General features: G+C 47.8%; 1 protein-coding gene across 2 annotated transcripts in view; it reads right to left on the bottom strand.

Moving 5' to 3' along the window:
- The window catches only part of LOC106490700 (galactosylgalactosylxylosylprotein 3-beta-glucuronosyltransferase 1-like), a 28,724-nt gene extending 11,206 nt beyond the window's left edge, over positions 1–17,518 (bottom strand). Inside the window, exon 1 of one of the 2 annotated variants that reach the window (XM_013950186.2) lies at positions 17,213–17,518. The gene's annotated coding sequence lies outside the window, so the exon portion shown is untranslated. Of the gene's footprint in view, positions 1–1,219; positions 1,322–17,212 lie in introns of those variants that run through there. The other variant, XM_013950187.1, reaches the window with a different exon arrangement.
- Positions 17,519–19,504: the final 1,986 nt, after the last annotated feature.

Here is a 19,504-nt window from a genome sequence, read left to right as displayed (position 1 = left end):
TTGAGACATGCATTTGCTAGATTTTATTCCCCTCCCCTCCTGGTAACATCTGTGGTCTATTTCCTCTTGGATTCCTTTCTGATGTCAAATATTTCTCCCAGTGGACTTCCTTCCTACTACAGAGATGCTCCCCAGAGGCTAAAGGGAGCATAAAACTTCCATTAACCTCCTACAGAGAGGTTTCCATTGGGAAATTGCAGTCACACTCCCTGGGAACTGGAGAGCTACTGTATGATACAGCCTCCTCAGGCTCACTTGCTCTCCTAGGTTGAAGGGAATTGGAGGGAAGAGGGCTATGGCATCACATTGACACAAAAGAAGGAAAGAGGTTCAAATTGGTTGGCTCTAAATTCCTGCTCTGCCTTGGATTTCCTAGGTGTGCTGCAGGCTGGTCATCTAAAACCAAGATCCTCAAAGTGACACAGGCAAAGGAAATTCCATGTGCAGGATCAGGGCCCAGCAGCACCTCACCTGTCCAAAGAGAAAGAATCGCCCTGCTTCAGCCTTAGAGAATCTGATTTGCAGTGACAGCAGCTACTTGGTACTCCTGGAAGATATCAGGGGGCATAATGCTAAATTCATCATCTGGGATCTTCTTGGGACCAGTCTTCAATGTTTTCAATGACATTTTACTTTGGTTTCCTAACAAAACCAGGATTATGTGATCGCAGGGCTCATCAGTGCCCTACCACCAGTAACTATCAAACTTATTTCAGCCAAATTTGACAGAGGGCTAGCATGTCCCAGCAAGTCTTCTGGCAGGCAAGTAGATGCAAGAAGCCATACTCACATGCCCTAGTAAGGGAATTGCCGCACCATGAGCTCATTTCTTATCAGATACCAACTGCATGATACTTGAGCAATTTCTCTAGGCAACCTACTTCCACTGCTCCCCAGACTAACTGTTCATGGTGGTAATCCTTAATGCTCCTTAACCCCTCACTCAGGAAACAATTTGGTGTTTTTTCCTCTACCTTCAAGCTATGGAAAGCCAATCAAGCAGTGGGTCAAAGGACCTGCTTGGTTGGTGGCCGTACAGAAGTGTTTTGGTGATGCCAACAACAGTCTTCTATGGCAAACATGCTGGCTCTTTATAACTATTTTGCTTTCTGATGGCTGGGTCCTGGGCAGGCACAAGAGGCTCCTTCAAGCTCTGGTGCCAAAGGTGTAGGTAAGCTACACGTTTAAGCTGGATGTAGGGCAGGATGGTGTTACCTACGTGGAGGTTGCTTTCCCCCGCAGGAAATCTCCTTCCCTTATCAGAGCAGCAGTACAGAGCAAGGCTTCCTGCCACTCTGAGCCATGAGAACAGGCAGAACCACCAAAGAAATCCAAGCCTGAAAAAGAAAGGAGGGTTCCATGCTACCTTCTAACAGCAGCAGACACCCAGGTTCACCCAGGCCCTGGCTTGGGGTCATCACAGCTCCTTGCCTGCTCTGGGATGCCTGGAATTACAAATGGCCCTGTGCTAGCATCTTCTCAGGCAGCCAGTGTTTTTTCCCATTAATAACAGGCCTTAATTATACAAGCACAGTTTCTATGCAGCGGGCCTGCCACTGCTGCAAACTCAGGTTGATTCTGGAGGGAAGGTGAGGAGGAGGCGGCAGTGGAAGCTGTGTTACCAAGAGAGCAAAGAGGAGAGCGGATCAGAGTTAGAAGAGCTTTAACAAATTCTCTTTCTGGTTCTTTTTCCTCCTCCTCACAGCCAGCCCTGTTCATGCTTCCCAAACACTGCAAACAAGCAGAGAAGCTGTCTGTGTGTGCAGCTCCCCTGGTGCTCTTTGCTCATTTTTTTCTACATGCACCTTCTTTCTATTGCTTCTCGATAGCATGCAATGCTGAAGAAGTTAAGCCCTGCATAAAACATCAGGTCACTTGTGAAACTCACAAGGAGTCTGACTTTAATCCTGTTTTTAGGAAATCTGTCTTGAGATACTTTATTTCCTCTTTAAAGCCTTACCTTCTTTCCACTGTTGCACCCCCTTGCCCTACCATGCTTGTGTTCTTCTCTCTATTCCTTTATGTCTCTTTTACTCTCCTTTCTGCAGTCTTTAGGTGTCTCTGTTCCTCCCTGTTTCCAGGACTAGAGGTATCCGCTGGCCTCCTAATAACACTATCCTTTATCTTGCCTCCTTCCCCACACAAAGGCCCTTTGCATTTTCTTAATGGCCACTACACATGGAATATTTCCCACAAAGTAGTCCATTAAAGCGTCAGCCCATCTTCTTGAAAACACTGCATCAAAACCTAGTCACGTGTCAGTGCCTCTGGGTAGGCTGCTGATGGCCCCATTGGGGTTTACTGCACATATTTTTACCTACCTCTTATAATTAAAAACAAAGACCCCTAAGTGCCTCAGATTAATTGTGTGCCTGGCTGGCAGGCATTACTGCATGTATTCTTGGCACAGCCAGCTCTCTTCCCTCTGTCTTTAAACCTATTCAGAGTAGATCCCACTAAATGAGATTTGTAGATCACAAGAAAATTTTGTGATCATCTAGACCAATCTCCAGTAATCATCCCGTAATTCCTGGGTTTAAACTGTAGAGGGCAGGGGCTGTCTCTTAATGTGCTTGCACAGTCCTTTACTGATCCCAACAGGGGCTTTTGGATGCAATTGCAATACAGATATTATTGATTTTACTCTCTTGCTGTCTCTTCCCCTCCCTTGCTGTTTTCCCTTTCCTGCCTATTCCCCTTTCTCCTCCCTATTCATTTTTTTCTAGTGTCTCCTGCAGCCCTCGCTTGTGTTACGCACCCTTAACAACATTAGCTGGATGTTTGATGGATGCCTTCAATATGCTGCCTGTAGCCTTCTTGAGCTGTTTTCCAATTACACATCCCTCTTCTTAATTTCATCCATCAATCTTCTGTTCTCCATTAAAAAATAAACAAACATACACACACACACACTCACGCGCGCACACACACACAGACACAGCACAAAGCTGGGTATGTTGAGGACAAAAGGTTTCTTGTGCTATGTGGAGTTCACCTGGCTTTGCCAGACTTCTCAAATCCCAGGACACAATGGCGTCCGGTTTCTGTTAAGCGCTGTGCTGATGCAGAGGGCACTAATCTGAAAGGAGCTGGGAGAAGAGAATGAGAAAAGCACACAGGGAAGAGCCTAAGACCAAGCTTGGGTGCCCCAAACTGACGCTGAAGAGAAGCAGGATGCGGCTGTAGCTCAGAGCATCCCATGTGACAGACCCCTCCGTCTGCTGCTGACTAATTATCAAAACACGATACAATTTGCTATAAGCAGGGCAGTTCAGATGCTGGGAGAGGGCTAAGGATTCCCAGGCTGAAAAACAACCTAGGCAGCCTCATTGTTCAGATACAACTTTAAGATACTTAAGTTTGTGACTTTCTCCCTGAGCTGCAGAGTGATTTTAAAGGACATATTTGTGGGTGAAAGGCAGAGAAAAGTGAAAGCTAAGGAGAGGCCTGGCTCACTGGGGTTTATGAGACTGATGTGAGTTCAGGAGCCTGTGATTTTGCTATAACCCTGTTAAAAATGTGCTCAATTTCCTTCCTTTTTGATAACTCAAAAATTATTAGAATCACCAAGAGTTAGGTAGATTTCCAAACACTCCACCCACAGGATTCAGCATGAGAATGACACCTTTTAAAAGGTTTGCTCTGCAAGGAAAGCAGTTTTGCAGCCTCTGGTTCAGGGCAGCCAGTCTGTCTGCCCTAGGCTCACAGTCCCTGAGTGCTGGAGCAACCTCAGCCCCAGGACAATATATGTGTCCTCTAAGATACAGACTCTAAAGAGCATTGTTTTTGTGGAGGGACAATTTTCAGAGTTCACACTGTTCCCCAGGAACATCCCACCACCCTGTGTACAGACTTGTCTAGGCAAGCACCCAAAGCTAACTGATCTCAGCTGATGGAGCCAAAAGTTTCAAAAAACACCCCATAATCTTGTTTTGCAAGCCTACCGTTCTCTGTGTACCTTACAAGGAAAGAGGAGGTGGAGAGGGGAGGAGAGAGCTGTGGGGAGGAGGAGAAGGGCAGAATGGGAGCAGAGCTGCTGGCGGGTGTGGATAATTTAATTATTTCAGGCACTGGAACTGTCAGCAGGACTTGGGTTTGTTTTGCCTGTATTTTGCTGCATCTCCCCTCCAGGCCCTGGCCACCTTGAGGAAGTCCATGCAGATTTCATAAGTTCCCTAACTCCCGGTGTGGGAGAAGCAATGCTGAAGGCAGAGCAGGGAGCTTTCAATTATTGATGAGAGCAACCTCTCTTCAGCGCTGTGTAAAATTGAGACCAGTCAAGATGCTGCAGTGCATGGATGCATGCAGTCTCCTGCCTATTACAGATGTGCACAATTAAGTGGGAGGACCGACTGAAGGAAAGACAGAAGTGGGCAGACTGGGTTTTTGCTAGGGGATTAGCAGGGGTAATTACTGTGCAAACAGAGTCACAACAGGACATTTCTTGGCAGTGGGACTCCTCTGACCCTGAGACAGGTCTGCACGCATGGGGCCGATGTAGAACAGAAAGGGCAGATTAAACCTAAAGGACAATACCGGAAGGGTCACCTACAGCACTATTTCTTGTACAGAGTGGGAAACAGAAGGGATACTTGGTTTTCTAGCCAGTCAGCAGTTCTCTGCTGGAATTGGGTGACTGGAAAGCAAAAAAAACCAACCAAACCAACCAAACAAACAACAAAACCCCCCAAAAGGAGGGGAAGATGTTTTGTTCTGGGAAGGGACATTTTAATGATGGATCAGGGAAGGGAATGGCTCTTTTCTAAACCTGTGACTGGGACCTCACTTTCCAGTAGCACGGGTACTGCAGACCACTGCAGTCCTAAGGCGGAAGGGTGCTCTCATGCTCAGGTAGCCGAGGATTGAATCCTTCCTCTGCCACAGACCTTGTGAGTGACTCTGGGCAAGCAACTCCTGTCATCTGAATGAGGTGAATAATGATATTTCACTACCGCTCATGGGGACAGAGTGTGAGGCAGAAATGATGTCCACTGAGACCCCTGGAGAGATGAAAACCAGAGAACTACAAATAATAAAACAATATGGGGAACGATGGTCAGGTCCTTCCCTTAGGCAGGAAGACAGGAGCTAGCAGCAGCTGTGGGGTCGCAGCGTTTGGGCCCAGCTACACTCTGCCATTTGGCACGAGGGCTCCTGGGGGGACAACTTCCCCAGGAAGTGAGTCAGTTTTAGTGAAACAGCCTCCCTTCCCAAGCCCCCACATCTTCCTCAGATGCAACGAAAGGCTCCATTCTGTCCTTGCCAGCGCCAGTCGCTTCGCCATATGGGACTGCAGTTACTTCAGCTCAGAAACCAGGCTTGTCCTTTGCCTTGCGCTCTCCTCCCACTCCTCCACCCCCAGCACGTCCCTGGGCCAAGCGTCTTCCTCCAACCTCAGGCCTGTCAGCTCTGCAAACAGCTCGGCATGGCGATTTTCCTCGGAGAGTAAAGCAGCTTCCTTATCCCAGCTGGGTGGCTCTTTGCTAAACAGCACAAAGTGGAGGAAGGCTACGCATTAGAGGGTTCTCTTCCCAAGTAAAAAGGAAAAAAAAATGCAAAAAAGAAATGTTGAGGCAGCTAATTAAATCTGCTGGCTAGGTCCTGTGGGAGCCAATACTTTTGAGGCAGTGCGTGGCTCAGCCTGCTCTCCCCAGATGGAATGAGGGTATCCAGTGTTATCTGGGCTATCAGCAGGAATGGAGGTAACCCAGCTCAGATAAAGCCTAGACATTGAACTAGACTACAAAGCTCAGCTACCTAGGGAACCTTCCAGAGCCTGAGAAAGGAGATCTAACATGATATATGCTATTTTTAATCAGCCCAGACCCATACGTCCTTCCCGATTGACCTGTACGACTTGTCACCGCCTCCCCACCGCCCTGCACTTTGGCAAGGCCAGGCTATGAATCAGAGGGATGCAGCCTTCGACCCACTTCTGATTTTCCTGCATCTCTGCTGCTTGTTCCTGACCAGACCGGTAATCCAGGAGTGCCAAAAATACCCAGAGGAAGATTGGCAGTTCAGGCCCAAACAGAAGCAGGAGGTACCAGATGTCTCCTGAGAAAGCCAGCTCTCTCCTGATAGACCTGTCTGCCTGGAATTAGCTTATCTTAAAAGGAGCTCAGGGGCTTATTTAAACCATGACTTCTCTCCCCTGCTGCCAAGCACCGGCAGAACTGAGGTCCTTTTTAGGCACTGATGACTATTACAGAATAATCAGTCCAAAGGTATCAGCATGAATCAGCCCAATATCTGCATTATCCAAAAAAAAAAAAAAAAAAAAAGCTTTCTTTTTCTGAGGAGGCAAAATAAGTCTAAGGAAGCAAAAGCAATACTGAATTGTTCCGAAGTATCTGTACATTTCATCCAGAGCTTACCCTACTGAGTTAACAGCTGAAGCCTGTTCAGCAGGAGTAGGAGCTGTCATTTTACAGGTTTCTTATAAAAGCAGAAAGGAAAAACCCATAGTATTTGCTTCCAGAGCATTATCAAAGATGGAGAGGAATTACTTTTTCAGAGAAAAAGGCATTAGGCGTTATTTGAAGGATAATTACATGTCACAGGTGCTTGTTTAGGGAAAAAATACCACATTGGTCACAAGCTCCTTGTAAAGATATGGGGCACAAAGGCCAATGCTGTTCCTCTGGTAGCAGCCAGGATGCAGAAATGGGCTTTGATCTTAGCTGTGTGTCAATATGACATCAAATGCAGACCTCCAGAGGAACATGCTCTCTGTAATGCACACTCTTGATTGATTAGACAGCTTGTTTTCCTTCTACTTTCAAAGGCAATGTTGAAACATTCTTCCCCATTGGACTTCCCTCTTACTCCTACAGAAGGCAAAAAAGACCGAAGGAGAAGCTGCTCTGGCTAAAATCATACCGTAAATGAGTGGAACAGCCGTTATGCCATTTAAAACCCAGATGTCAGCCATCTTTCTGAAATCTGCTGTAATACTGACATTTTAATGGTTCCCATGTGTGCCGGCACCCTGAAAAATCAGAATCCAGAGTCCTTAGTGCATGAAAACAGTTGGGGGCAGAAGATGTCTGCAACATCACACAAGATATGGACAACAACCACCCAGAGCTTTTATTTGGGAATGTTACTGAATTACATGATCAATAAGCATAATGCAAACAGCAAGTTTGGGCAGAATATTTTTGTAAGTGGCCAGCACATAGATTAACCCAGAATGGAAATTAGTTAGCACTGATGAGTTGCCACCAAATCGAGCAGGCATTGATTAAGTTAGATGTGGAATGAGGAAAACAACGCTTTGGCCTACTTGATGGACATTTTTGCTGTTATAGCTCTCTGATCTGTGTGAAATATGCTAGCTCTGTAACTAGCTGTGATGGTCCCAAATGCTAATTCTGATCTTTTCCCCAAAATAAATCCTCAGCAGTCATCAGATTTGCCACTTATTTTGTGGCATCCAAGTGTTGTGCAGACACTTTTAAAAACAAATGTAGAACAGAAAAATAAAGTGGTGCTTAGCGAATTTTCTTTTGTAATAGATATATGTTATGGTCCATTGCTTGATTTGTACCTTAAGTGTCACAGCTGATCTATAAATTTGGGTTTGATTAAAAAAAAAAGGCCAGGATGAAAAAGAGAAAAATACAAAAAGCTACAGTGCTTGTCTCTGTCCTCCACATGTAAGATGAAAAGGCAGAAAGGGAGTGAAGGAAAGAAGTGGCAGGAAGGTGATAGCCAGTGTCCTGTTGGGTAGAAGGGGAAAGTCCTAGCAGGGAAGCTGTTGACTCTGGACCATAATCAGGCCACAAAGTATAGATATCCAAAGTAGGTGCCAGGGCTATATGACATCTGAGATCAAGACTCATGTGCAGTTCATACTTTCCACCCTCTGGGAATGCCAGGAGAGCAGATAGATAGCTCAATAGTGGAAATACCTTAACTACGCACCAAAAAGAGCTGGCCAGAAAATAGCCCTACATCACAATAGAAAGAAGTTTTTCTTTCTAGAAAGTGTTGGAAAGCATTTAAGCAATGAATACATTTTGGGGAACAGATGGAGCTGAGGAGTACTGAAGGCCAAATACCTCCTCCTGACAACAATCCAATCCTACCAGAAAGAAGAGGTGTATGTTTTGGATTCTGTTTTTACCATGTCTTACACCTTTAAAATGAAAGAGGCTTGTCTGTTGGGAAGGCAAGACTATGAGGGAACTGAAGACAGAAGAGCTCGCAGCATGAGAAACAAACTCTCCTCTCTTTCTTAGAGCCTATAGGGCTTGCTTGCTATCTCTGTTGTGTTCTTTAATTGCAAATGAAAGGAACCTAGGCCAAAAGTGGCGTCTATAAGCCTTCCCTTGGGAGGTCAGCCTATGCTATATTGTACTTAGGAGCTTATCTGTGAACTTATGTGCTTCAGGATGCTCAAAATCTGGAATCAGCAAGGGGTTTATGCTACCCTCCAAGATGGTTGGTTGTCTGCTCTGTCTGTCCCTTGAGCTTGGAGTGTGGTCTTTGCCCAAACACCAGCGAGGAACTACTGGGAGATGTTTCTCCCCAGCTCTTATATCTCTGCTCTCACAGCTGCTGTCCTTCCTACCTCCTTTCCACATGCATGGGTTGACAGTTGACCTTGGGCAGAATATCTGAGGAACAGATACTTTTAGTTGGCAGGAAGAGGTGATCTACGCTTTTTTGGAACCCTTGGTTGTACTTCAGATTTTTAATTCTCCTCTCCCAAAGGAATTCTTGGCATGACCTATATTCACCCACAAAAGTCTCCTCAGCACAGAAGTCAGCAGTGATGGTTACATCTTAGCAAAGTGCTTAGCAGTGTCCTGTGCCTTCCCTTGTAATGGACTTTCTGATGCATACCCAAGTAATAAGAGATCTGTTGTGTTTTCCTTAATGCTTCAAGAGTTGTTTTCTAACATGAAAGTTAGAAACATCTTTTTTACCGTAAAGAAAGCTTATGTTATCATTTGATAATATGCCTCTGAGAGCTGTAGGTTTTAGGAAAATGGCAAGTAGAATGACAGTTGCTAAGCTGAACTGGAAATGCACTGGGATTCCTGGAAGAGCTATGAAGTCCTATGGGCTGCTGCAGCTTAAGAGGTGTTGGTATTTCAGGGTGCAGGGGAGACGTGTGAGTGAAGGCAAAGGACGGGGCTAGGATGGAGAGGACCCTTGCTGAAATAGGTAGTTGTTGACAAAATAGAGGCTTCAGAAGACTGTTGGGAGTAGGGCTGAGAAAGAGGTTCCGAGGAAAAAAAATGGGGTGAGGGGAGAAACGCTAGCCATGCTGAGGTCTGTCACTTGATAGCACTTGCCAAACCACAAATAATTCCTCCTGTCCAAAGATCTGCCAGGTGACACCTTCACTAGCTGGTGGAGGTGGTTTATGCCCCCACTCCCTTCCAGTTGCTCCACATTGATGGGGAGCTGGGCGGCATACCTGAGGAAGGAAAGAAATTTATTGTGGACTTTGGAGCATTAGAATTTGCCAGTTTGGCTCTGACTCTGCCCTGTCTAGCCCTGAGATCTGGCTCAGATGGGTTCATATTTGAGTTCAGCAGATGCTGCCTGTGGGCTTTGTGGACATGAACAGGAATAATCAGGATCTGGTTTCTGTTGCTTGCTAATTTGAGCCCCAGCTGTGAGATTTGGATGTTTCTGAGGATTTTATATTAGCTTTAATGATTAAAAAATTATTTCAATGCTTAGCGAAGAAGATGCGTGATCTATCTTTGAAGCAGCTTAGAAACAGGGTTCATTAGGACATGTATTAATGCAGAAAGATACTCTTGCCCCAGTGTCCTCATGGAATGACTATCCACTCATCTAAACAAGATAAGGGTCTTTGCTGGCCTCCTCTGAGGCCAAAGGATAAAGCACTCAACTGTGAAACAAGATTTCTTGGTTCTTTTTCTGGCTTCAACTATGCATATGTATGTGAGTCTGGGCAAATCATTTCACCTGCTTCAGTGCCTCAGTTCCCCCACAGGTGAGATAAACACAACAATATATAAGCAATTTGGGGAAATGACTTTCAAGTGCCCAAGCTCATTATAGAAAGAAATGTTGCAATGAATAAAGACTATCTTAGCACTTTGACAGTAGCTTATACTATCTTTATACTCTCTTTATGTATATATATCTTTATATATATATATACACACACCTTTATCTTATCTATATATCTTGTCTTACTATTATATTTCTTATCTACATATCTTATTGATATCTTTATATATATCTCTTTATCTATCTATCTTTATATACTATCTTTATACTATACTATACTATGCACTATCCCTATGGTACAGGTTTCACACTGGAAGCCCAAAGTACAGTTAACCAATTACAGGAGAGAACAAAGATCTTTTCCTAGCCCCTCACCACCTGATAGTAGCCATGTAGAGATTATAAAAATTTGTTATCTGGATGAGTTCTGGGACTGTAGGCAACAGGATCTTATTTTGCTCACAGGAACACTGATAAAAACCATGTTTGAGAGGAGAATGATAATACTCTGTTTTATCTCCAAAGTCACTCATTAACCCTCTCAGACAGCAATGTTCTCCTTATTAGGAGAGAGAAACTGAGGCAGGGAGGAGGAAGTGGTTATAAAAAGAGCTTTTTCAGTCTGAAGTATAGAGCTGAGGCATTTTTGCTCCTGGACCTACACTCAGGACATTGTGCTCTACTTGAATGCACAAGCCTTGGGCAGACCTTAGTGTGGGGTGAGGCAAGGGAAGCACAGGTGAAAAGAAGGTGAAGGAAGAAAAATGAGGAGAGGGAACAGGAGAAGAGAGGAGGTTAATAGGGATGACAAAGTGGGAGAAAAGCAGAGGAGGAATGAACAGGGGAGATGGAGCAGGGGACCAGGTGGAATAGCAAGCAAGAGTTACAGTCAGAGCAGAGAGCATCTGAAATCTCTCTGAAGTGCTTGCCTATTTTGCTTCTGTTTTTTTTTTTTTTTTGGTGATCCTGCCTTAAAATTGCAGGAATGTGGCAACACAGCATCAGCGCTCTGATTTATTAATTCCATCCCATCCCACCAGCCCATAAAACAAAAGCATCTGTGTTTGCTCAAGAGGAGCACATGAAGGGCCTCATTCATGTCAGAGGTGGAAAGGAAAGCTGGCAGATATAGGAAAGTCATTGGCGCCTCCTTCCTTTTCACCTTTGTGTGGATTTCGGGTGGGGGAAGGGCTGTGGGAGGGAAGCATCCACAGAGGTGGAAGGCAGCAATCCAGGGCATGATGTATCTGGAGGGAAAAAGCTAAGATCACGGTGGCAGTCAGTATGGACTCCTCAGTGGGAGAAAGAAGAGGGAAGGGGGGACCCAGCAAATGCATTAGATTTGGCTGCCTCCAGCAAGGAAGCCATCCCAGCACTGCATAGTGGACACAATGGCTGGATCCTTTGCTTCCTCTGGGGCTGGCCCAGCACTGTCTTAGGAGGTGATACCTTGCATAAGTTTGACTTGATGAAGGGCACTACGGTCACAGCCAGGGCATTAAGGGAGCCATGAAGTCCCTCTTCCAGGGAGGCCAGCACTGCTGCCTAACCCATGGCTATGGACATAACCAGGTAATAATTGATAAAATCTGCCAGCCACAGGAGAAATATCCTTTCCAAACTGTTTTTTTAACATGCTTTCAGAACACAAAGAGGACTCGGGGTGAGGTGAATATCATCTATCCTACTTTACAGACTGATGGGGAAGGCTAACTGGTGGAGGAAAGCAGGCAACCTCTACTCTCTCCCAGGCAATGATCTGACTATGCCATTCTAAAAATAGGTACCAGGAGATTTCTACCAGACAAAGAGGACCTTGCTAAGACCATATCTCTACCTCTAACTTTAGGGACAGTGTCTTCAGGAGCCAGGCTGCCCTGCAACGCTCCCCTGGGAGCATCACCACAGAGGGAGCAGGGTCTGCCAAGCCACTGCTGCCTGCCTGGCCCTTGGCTTTTCCTTCATGTTCTCCCACACAAGGACTGCCTAGGAGCAATCCTGCTTTGCTAGCAAAACATGGTTCCCATGTGCCCTGTACTCCCACACACAAACCCACCATGAACTTACAGAATGAGATAGCATTGCTGCTTTAAAATCTTTTAACCAGAGCTCAGTATGTCTGACTGCTAACCCTGTTCACCTCCAAGTAATACTAGTGCTTCACTTGGCTAGCAGCAGGCTGTACTGGGAACAAATGCCCTTGCTCTCAGTGCCAAGGGGTAACATCCAAAGAATGGGACAATACAGTTTTCTTTTGTAATGCAGCATTATTCATAAACCAGCACCAGACAAAGTTGCCAGGCTGCTGGCAGTCTATTAAAATCAACAGCACAGGCAGGGAAAGCAGCAGTGTAAGCACCACTGGACCAGCTCAAATCTCATCAGAACTTATCCTGAACCCTCTCCAGCTGACAAAAAGCAAACCTATGAGAGCTAAGTGTTAGCACAGAGGCTGGAAAACATAAATTTTTCACTTCTGCATAGAAATGAATATCAGAATTGCCCCAGTGATTTTCACTCGAGCATGTCTGTCTCCTTTTGTCCTCTGCCTTTTACACTGATCAATGCTGTGTGTTTCAGAAGGTACAAGAAATCCTATGCTAGACAATTGTGAAAGGCTGAAGCCTGAAGATTTACATCTATTTCAAACTGGCTATCCTATCCGATGATGAATGATCTATGATCCATCAAAATGTCTCCTCCTTTCTTGAATCCTGCACTCAGCCTCGGCAGCATCTTGTAGCAGTGAGTTCCATATGTCACTATGCATTGCAAAGGAAAGTACTTTTTTAATCACCAAATTGCTACCTTTTGCATTTTTCCTGAATGCAACCCAGTTCATCTACTAAGAAAAGAGGTGTAGAAAAGCATTCATTCCCTGTTCTACAATGTTCATTGCTTTGGTTTTTTTCCACCCTGATGTCATTCCTCATTTATTTCCCTGAACTAACTAGCCTCATCTTAACAAATCTCTCTGTGCATAAGGCATTTGTGGGATTACCTGCTGAGAGGAGGGACAAATAGCAAGCAAAATATAAAGTACCCTTTGCTGAAGCTGTGGATCCCACTCTGTGTCTCAGCCCCGGGAAGCTGGGTCTCCTGGGGAAACTTTGCTCACATTTCATAAATTTGAAGAATTTGCGGAGTGCAATTTTTTTATCTCAGGGAGAAGGATCTTAGGCAGCCCCCTGCACTGTGCAGTGGAGGAAGCCAATCAGGCAGGTGATTGAACACTTGCGAATATTGGCAAAGTAGATAGATTCTAGCTCTTAAGACCTACAGGAACATTAATGTCGCTTGAGAGTGACCTAGATAAGACTTCTCAACCAAGCTCTGAATTATGAGCCTGCACAGCTTAAAACACGAAAGGATAGAGGATCAAGTTCTTTATAAACATGTTGGTCAAAAGTTGGGGTGCAATTTGGAATGCGATTCCAGCTCAGAGGAATCAGTGGGGTCTAACCAGTTTCCCTCTCAAAGAGTGGGGTTTATGCAGACATGCCTGTTGCTGAGAGGAGGGTGACATTAGCTCTAGGCCTCATCTGTATTCTGTATTTATTAGTCTCTTATGGTACCAGTAGGTTTTAATTGCAGTCCTGTTAGGCTGAGCTACTTCCCAGCTTCACAGGCACTTCTCAGAGATGCAGGCCTTGTCCGAGAGACAGATGATCTGGGGCTGTCTCAGCTCTGACGCTATCAGCTGCAGTGTCTCCCTGTGTAAAGTAGGGGTAGTCATACGGACAAACAGCTCTGTATGTGGGCAGGGAGTGCTCTTCATCACGTATGCATGGCACTTTGAGATCTTTGGATGGGAAACTGTACGGATGAGCATAATACTTATTATTAGACAGAAAGGCCAGGAGCAAAAAGAGCAGAGTGATTTTTAGACTTCTCCAGGGCCCTGTAGGTGTGTTGGATCCTGACTTCCAGTCTGGCTTATTACCACTTTTTTAGGCTTTTTCTTGTATTAAGAATAATTAAATACAAGGAGGAAAGGGACAGATATCATCTTTCCTGTGTACATCCTGCAGAATAATTGCAAAGCTTTCCCAAAGCAATTTTGCATGCTCAGTAAAGGGCATATTTGGAGCCTATCAAATATCTCATCCCTCACAGGCATACATAGGCTTGCAGTGTATATCAGGAGCTCTCTTTATTTCTGCCAAACATTGCCTTGCCGGAACAGGGAAGACAACTGAGGATGCTAAAGAGGAGGAAGAAGAAGCCTTGGAAGAAGCTCTAGGAAGTAGATGGGCTCATGGGGTGGCTCCTCACAGCTGGGATGGCAGCATTGCCACCTTACATGTTGGTGGGAAGCTGGAAGTGATGGTGCCTGCAGCACTGGCACCCTGAGAAAGAGGGGCAGAGGGGGCTGGAGCTATAAAGGAGGCAGGGCAGGCACAAAGAAACAGGGGTATGCAGGGCAGTGCTGCTGGCAGGTGATTACTGTAGTGAAGAGGAAAAGAAAACAATCTGGGGGTATGGCTGCAGGGAACCCACTCCAAGCCCCCACCAGCAAGCTGCATCCTAGGTACATCTTGGCTTTCAGACCCTAAGGACATATCTTGGCCTGCCACTGAAGCAGAGGGAGGTTTCCTTCAAGAAAGCACTTCTACCAATGGGAGAAGGTCTCACAGGCAAGAAGAAAGGATACTGCATATCCGGGAGACATAGCCTTGAGCTGTCCAGTAACAACCTGGACACTCTGCAGGGAAGATACCATTAAACAGCACTGAAGTGCTAGTCACAAAGACATGCCCAAACCACGGAAGGAATGTGAATTTAAAGGCGATAAGGCTATATGTTGTGGAAGTATATTCTCTTATATACGTTTAGCTGTTCTGTAGCTTTGTACAGCTCACTAGGCAACAGTCTTCCTAAATGACACCAAAACAAAACCCACAGGTGCGGGAGTCTTGCTCATTAAAAAACTTCTTCATGAGAGCAAGCGTCCTCAGCCCAACTGCTCTACTTTCTATCCCATGTTTGTCAAGTGTCTTGCAAGTAAGGCTGAGGCCCTTCACTGTAAAGGTGGCTGCATCTCAGCTGTGCTGTGTCAGCTGGTTGAATTGCTTTGGAATTGCAAGGTTGACTAAATGGCTTATCAATTATTGTAATTATTAATACTACATTGAAAATGTCAAAGAAGCCAAGAGCTTTAATTTGATATCATCTGTTTTCTGAAATACCCAACACTATGTTGGCTGCTCAGTGCATCTACCTCTGACATTAACTGTCCTGCGAAGCCTTAATTCAGTGCAGACTGAAGTGTCCTGAAAGCGATACTGAAGTAGTTCCTGGGAGGGAGGGATGGAATCACGGCCACTGAGCTCCTGGCCTTGTGCTGAGACAGTGTGTGCTCGGCAACTAGCACTTACGTATAGAGCATGTCTCATATATGCCCTTAACAGCTTCCAGGAAATCATGGAGCAGACACTAACCAAAAGCTACCCTGGCCCCCAGATCCTGCTTTAAGGCACAGAAAGAAGGGGATTGGTGTATGCATGGCTACAAATAGATGTGACACATGCTGTCATCTGCAGCTCTGCCAGTGCCACCCTCATGCCCTGCAACCTTTTCTACTACCTGAAACAGGTCTCCCCATAATTCCTTACCAAGGTATCTCACCTCTGAGTAATGATGGCCTCCTTTTTGCTAGGATCCCATAGTTTCGTCTCTGTGCACCCATCTCTCATCTCATCATGCAGTCCCTGTTCCTAGGCTTGTCTGAGGCTCTCCCTCAGAGAGGGACTGCTCTTTGGCGGTCCAGGGATGCAAGGCATGAACCTCACAAGCCATTTTTCCCATTTGCACCAGACAAGATTTGAACCCGAGTAGATGTGGATGACCAGACTTACATGTGAAGCCACTGTTCCCTGCTATACTCTCTGCATACGTGCTTTTGCGCAGGAATGACTCCTTCCTGTCCAGAAAAGGAGCTGAAAGTACCTGCAGATGCTGCATTGTTCATGCTCCCCCACTCACTTGCTGTGCTGTGCAAGCTTCAAGTTGCTGGATGGATATTTATTGCCAGTCTTTGTTGCTGTGCTACAGAGATGCTTGGTGCTGGCCTTGCTCCGCAGAAAATCCGAACGCTCCTTCACCCAAGCGCTCACAGAAATTAGCCCGTTGGCAGGTCTTCCTATGGGGTTACTGAGGGACCGGCTGCTTCTTCCCAGACTTGCAGCACCTCTGGGATTCCTCCCTCTCCCTCTCTTATGCACTAGCTGCTAAACCTGCTTCTCCCCTCCCCTCCCCTGGCCCCAAGCTGGATGGAGTGAGTGATGGGAGGGCAAAACAAGTTCTTTCCAACCCACCTAAGAACATCCATCCCAAACTCGGCTGCTCTAGAGAACCCGCAGGTGCATCCCCGGTGGACACATTTGTGCCAGGCAAGGGTGAAGAGGAGCAGAGTCCTTCCTCAGCCCTCCACTTCCTCCTGCTCCTGCCCCCTGTTTGCTTAATGCCTCTCTGCTCATCCTGCCCTCTCTCCAAAGTCTTCTTGCCTCCTCATGGTGATGCTGGCCTTTTTTGGCCATTGCCACCAGCCAACACAGTGAAACTGTGTCTCCCCTCCCTGTGCTTAGACCCTCTTCTCTGAGGGGCCAAACACCTCCTGCTCTTGCTGAGGAGGAGGAGGGCAGCCTAGCTGAGGGAGACGGAGCTGTACACTCAGGGTATGTATCCATCGTGGCTGCGTGTGCCTCTGTACAAGTCCTCTCTCCTCACAAGTCCACAAAGGGGCATGATAAAACCTTTCACTGGGGAGTGATGTGTCTGGGACACCACATTTGGGTAACCTGGTTAGAGATCCTATTGTTTTTTCTTGGATGCTATAGCGATGGGTGGTCAGAAATCAAGACAAGCGGTATCACACCAAAGCTGGAAAATTCCAATCTGGATGTTGAATATTCCACATTTTGAAGGTCCTCAGGTGGCAGGGTGAGGAGGTAGGGGGATTGCATGGCTTAGTTCACGGCAAGGGCAGGAGCTGCTCATGAAATTTAGACCCAGATTTGGATTCTGAGCCCAGCTAAAGTTTGGGGATCCAGCTTTCAGTCAGCTCTTTTCTGACAGGGCACAGTAAATATAACAGTTTGTCATTAAACGAAGTGCTGGGCGCTCAGGGGACTGCAAGGTCATCTGCACTTTCCCGGTGCTCTCCCACCCCGACCCGCGCCCACCGGCGGAGCGGGATGCTCCCGCTTACCTGGCGAGCTGCGCTGGCTTCGCGGATCACGGGGCAGGTCCCGGAGAAAAGAGGGCAGCTCGGCACCCGGCCGGGGGCTGCCCGGGGAGCACCCCCGCCGCAGGGCAGCGACGTGCCCGGCCCGGCTGCAACCTTGCCGGGCTCTGCCCACACGTGCCCGGCGGCAGCGGCTCGCCGGAGGTTCAGCCCCGCCACGGAGCCGTCTCCGCTTCCCGGTGTCGGGAGCCAGCAGGTTTCGGGAGCCTCCTTACCGCCGGCGCTGGCGATGCAGCTCCGCTTCAGCCTGCGCGAAAGGAGCCTTTTTAAGGCCACCCCGCCGGCGGAAGCGCCGAGGGCTGCCCGCAGCCGGCTGGCGCTCGCAGAGCATCCCGCTGCGCCACCTTAAGAGGGGAGCGAGGGAAGGGGAGAGAGCACGAGAGGGAGAAGAAGCGGAGAGAAAAGCAGCCCGGGAGGCAGGGAGGGAGGCAGGGAGGGAAGCAGGGAGGCTAGGAGGGAGGGGACGGCCGGGACTGCGCGCCCGGCGCCTTGCGCGGAGCATCCGCGGGCAGCGCCGCCCCGGCGGGCGGCAGCGCCTGGCCAGGCCGGGCCGGGCCGGGCCAGCCCCCGCGCCCCGCTCCCCGCGCCCTCCCGGCCCCTCCGCCGCCCCCCGGCTGCAGCGGGGCTGCCCCGCTCCGCCCCGCCGAGCGCCCCCGCGGCTGTGTGCGGGCAGGGGCCCGCGCGGCCCCGCGGCGAGCGCCCTGGATGCCCCTTCCCTCAAACAGCCGTTGCTTTCTCGTCTCCGAGCCCTAGCTGATGCTCCCCGATCACCAGTTCCCGCTTAGCGCTGAAGCTGGGAGGGCGGAGTATTTTGCCCATTTGTTTGTTTTAGAGCTTTTGTTTGCTTTTAACTGTACACCAGATTTCTCACTCCCTGTTTCGACTGTGGCTGCTTTAAGGACAAGACAACAGATACCACTACAAAATCTGAATGTCGCTAACACTAAGCAGATGCACCTGACAGGACCAAGAGCCAGAAGGCACAGCTCTTTTGGGCATTGGTATCCTCACTTGCCGCTTGATGGATCACATCACTGCTGCGTGCCTCAGTTTCCCTTCTAGCTCTGTGCTTCACAAGGAACGTTAGTGCAATCCACTTTCACCACACCTGCCACTGGATGATTTCAAATGTTGGCCATGTGAGCAGCCACAGTGGACAGTTGTCCAGCAGCCTCCAGCTAGGTGCCAGCTATGTTGGAGAAGGCAGCTTGCCCCTGGTGGTTGTCCTTTGCTGGCCTCCCTCTGGAGCTGTGTTCACTGGCAGAACCGTCACCACGGTGCTTTCAGGAGGGAGGTGTGAAGCAGCAGCTCAGCCTCTAACCTGAGGCTGAATGAGCAAAGGGCAAACAGAGAAGTGAGGGCTGTCACACCTTGGTAAGTGCTCAGCCAGCTTCCAGCCTGATGGCTGTGACTGGCATGCCCTAGGAGTTTCTCTTGAAGAGGGTGCCACAGACTTCAGCAAACTCAGAGGCGCAGCAGGTAGCATAAGCCCAGTCTCAGATGGGACTGCTGATCAGGTTTGGCTTCAGCAGCAGCATGTTCTCCCTTAGGTAATAGGCTCCTGCTGTGGGATGTGCTAAACAGGGTAAAAGGTCTTGAGATCCTTGGCTGGGAAGCACTCTTGGAGAAGAACAAGAGAGTAGTCTCCTCGGGTTAGTCAACAAGTCTCTGTTGCATTCCTGGAGCGCATGTTGCTGGAAAGACCTTGGAAAGGAAGACATCAAGTAGCATTTCAGAGCCCAAATGACATTTACAAAGCAGAACACAGAGGGGAACCAGACATGGGCAGTGTGGCAGGTGTGTGAGCACCAGCACGGTCGCTCACTTGCCTCTCTCCTCACCAAAGGGACTCCTTGAGCTGGGTGTGTTTTTCCACGAGGAGGCCCTGGTGCCATGCTCACTGCTGCCCTGCTCACTTCGCTCTCCTCTCCCTCAGCCAGGGTGGGCAGGAATTGTCTCTCTCCTTAACCAAGTGTGTTGAGGGCTGAAGCAATCCTGCCCTGGCATCACAGGTTCCCCGCACTAGGAGAAAGCAAACCAGAAATGCAGCCATCCTCAGTGTTAGAGGCAAAAATCACCAGGTTGTACAATAGGTGCAGAAGAGTCCTGTGCACTTGGGGCTCAAAGCCAGTGTGTGGAGTCAGGAAAATGGCCGGATGCTTCCCCACAGATGGCTCAGCAGAAGTCTGAATTAACCCTGCACTACTGGCAGAAGCATTATCCCACTCCAAGAATTAGCCAGCTGAGGTGCTCCAG

This window comes from Apteryx mantelli, chromosome 1 (assembly GCF_036417845.1).
Source record: "Apteryx mantelli isolate bAptMan1 chromosome 1, bAptMan1.hap1, whole genome shotgun sequence".
NCBI lineage: Eukaryota > Metazoa > Chordata > Aves > Apterygiformes > Apterygidae > Apteryx > Apteryx mantelli.
The sequence above is the reverse complement of the archived record's forward strand: the minus strand, read 5'-3'. Positions and strand labels throughout refer to the sequence as shown.